This window comes from Peromyscus eremicus, chromosome 3 (genome assembly GCF_949786415.1).
Source record: "Peromyscus eremicus chromosome 3, PerEre_H2_v1, whole genome shotgun sequence".
In the NCBI taxonomy this organism is placed as follows: Eukaryota; Metazoa; Chordata; class Mammalia; order Rodentia; family Cricetidae; genus Peromyscus; species Peromyscus eremicus.
This window is the reverse complement of record NC_081418.1, coordinates 30,607,403-30,610,452: the sequence shown is the minus strand read 5'-3', so window position 1 is coordinate 30,610,452 and position 3,050 is coordinate 30,607,403. Positions and strand designations below refer to the sequence as shown.

The following is a 3,050-nucleotide window of genomic DNA, read 5'->3' as shown; positions in this document are numbered from 1 at the left end:
TACCTATGACTATTTTTAATCATGCTTTGTATCACCACCCTTTTAGGTCAATCCATGTCTTTATATTCCATAGTGTTTGTTTTAAAAATTGGGTGTGCCAATGTTAAATTCATCTATATTAAGAATATATGCATTTTTATATAATTAACAATTTGAGATTATACTTTGATTACATTTCTCCCTTCCCTTTCCTCCCTTCAAACCCTCCCAATATATTCTCAATGTATTATCCCTTAAATCAATATGAAGTGACCTTTTTTGTGGTGGTGCAGTGAACTTTATTGATGGTATTCAAGAGAGTAGCACTCCCTAAGCCCCTCCTGTTACTCTGGGGTTCTGGGATAGAAACTGAGGAAGATGCTCAATGGCAGGGGCTGAGTTGGGATAGGAACTGCTCAGCAGCCAAGGGTCTCTCTCTTGCTCTGTCCTTGCTAGGGTGGGTGGTCCAGGGTGGGCTTCTTACTCCTTAGAGGCCATGTAGGCATGAGGTCCACCACCCTGTTGCTGTAGCCAAATTCATTGTTGTACCAGGAAATGAGCTTCACAAAGTTGTCATTGAGAGCAATGCCAGGCCCAGCATCAAAGGTGGAAGAGTGGGAGTCACTGTTAAGTCGCAGGAGACAACCTGGTTCTCAGTGTAGCTCAGGATACCCTTTAGTGGGCCCTCTCATGCCTGCTTCACCACCCTCTTGATGTCATCATACTTGGCAGGTTTCTGCAGGCGGCATGTCAGATCCATGATGGACACATTGGGGGTAGGAACACTGAAGGCCATGCCCATAAGTTTCCCGTTTGCTCTGGGATAACCTTGCCCACAGCCTTGGCAGCACAAGTGGATGCAGGGATGATGCTCTGGGCAGCCCCATGGCCATCATGCCACAGCTTCCTAGAGTGGCCATCCACAGCTTCTGGGTGGCAGTGATGGCATGGACTCTGGTCATGAGTCTTTACACAATGCCAAAGTTGTCATGGATGACCTTAGCCAGGGGGCTAAGCAGTTGGTGGTGAAGGAAGCATTGCTGACAATCTTGAGTGAATTGTTGTACTTCTTATGGTTCACACCCATCACAAACATGGGTACATCAGCAGAAGGGGCAGAGATGACGACCCTTTTGGCCCCATCCTTCAAGTGAGCCCCAGCCTTCTCCATGGTTGTGAAGACACCAGTAGACTCCACAATATACTCAGCACCAGCCTCACCCTACTTGATGCTGGTGGGATCTCATTCCTGGAAGATGGTGATGGCCTTCCCATTGATGACAAGCTTCTTATTTTTAGCCTTGACTGTGCCATTGAACTTGCCATGGGTAGAGTCATACTGGAACCTGTAGACCATGTAGTTGAGGTCAAGGAAGGGGTCACTGATGGCAACAATATCCATCCACTTTGCCATACTGGATGGCAGCCCTGGTAACCAGGCATCCAATTTGGCCTAATCTGTTCACTCCGATCTTCATCATCGTGTCTCAGTAACGAGGCTGGCACTACACAAAAAGATGCAGCTGTCTCTGGAACAGGGAGGAGCAGAGAGCCGAAGTGACGTTTTTTAATATCTTCTAAATTTAGATTGGTTTATTTTCTGAGATATCATTGCATTGTAGTTCTTTTTGCTTGAAATGACTTTTACTATTCTTTTACTCTAAGTCTGTATTAGTCTCAGGTACATTTCTTGCAGAAGACAAATCCATGGATCTTTTAAAATAATCTAATGAGCTAGTGTATGTCTTTTGATTGGATCATTCAGGCCATTAGCATTTAGAATTATTATTTTGATTTTGAAGTATTTGATACTTTACCATTCTCCAATTCATTTCTAGTTTTGTGTGGTGTATTATTTCCTGTGGCTTCATAGATGTGTTTATCTGTTTATCCTTTCTTTTAACATGTAAGACTACTTTAAGTATCTTATCTGGTGTTTAATGGTTATGAATTCCTTGAGTTTATGTTTATTATGGAAATGTGTTCTCTAGTTATAAAGGACAGCTTTACTGTATATAGAATATAGTAATCTAAGCTACAAATTACTGTCTTACAGAGCTTGAAATGAATCATTCCATGTCTTCCTGAATTAGTTTGTTAAGCAATCTATTGTTATTTTGATGGGTTTATCTTTATATGTAACTTGCTTCTTTATAGAAACTTTCAATGTTCCTTCTTTGTTCCATACATTTAGTGTTTTTAATATATACAAGGGAATTTCTTTTCTTGTCTTATCTATTTGGTGTTATAACTGTCTCCTAAATCTGCACAGCTATTTCCTTCCCTAGGTCTGGGAAATTATCTATGGCTTTATTGAGTATATTTTCTATGCCTTGATCCTGAACTTTTCACTTCTCTATGTCTATTTTTCACAGATTTGTTCTTTTCTGGGTTTCTCACAGGTATTTATGTTCTAGTTATACTTTCTTATTTCATCTTCATAATTTCTGGTGTTCTATTTCATCTAACTTGCCTTCAGGCCCTAACTCATCCCATTCTACTGGTTACATTTTTCACTGGGTTTGACTCACTGAAGTTTTCACTTCTAAAAATTTAATTTTTCCAATATTTCTATTTCTTTATTGGATTTATTTTTGTTTGAATTCTCTTTGAATTTAATTATGAGTTTATGCACGACCACTTTAATTTCACTGAAAATTCTGTTTTGCCTGAATATATGTTTGTATTCTACCTGCACGCCTGATGTCTACAGAAGCCAGAAAAGGGTGTTAGATCCCCTGGAACTGGGGTTACAGATAGCCATGAGTCACCATGTGGGTGCTAGGAATAGAATCTAGGTCCTTTGGAAGAATAGTCAGTGCTCTCAACCACTGAGCCTTCTTATTAATCTTACACTGAACATTGCTTTTATACGCATTCTTTTGGATCCTTTGTTTTTAATTTCATCTAATTCTCTAATTAGAATTCATTACTGCAAAATGAGTAACTTTGGGAGGTATGTTGCCTTTATTTGTCATGTTTCTTGGTTTTTCTGTGATGGACTTGTGAATATGGAATAGGCCATTGGTTCTATTCTTTGACCACCTCTATTCTTTCAGTTGAGTTATCTG

The 3,050-nt window shown here is 39.8% G+C and overlaps 1 pseudogene; it reads right to left on the bottom strand.

The window, feature by feature from the left end:
- Positions 1–459: 459 nt before the first annotated feature.
- LOC131905700 (glyceraldehyde-3-phosphate dehydrogenase-like) lies at positions 460–1,599 on the bottom strand (annotated as a pseudogene).
- Between the last annotated feature and the right edge of the window lie 1,451 nt (positions 1,600–3,050).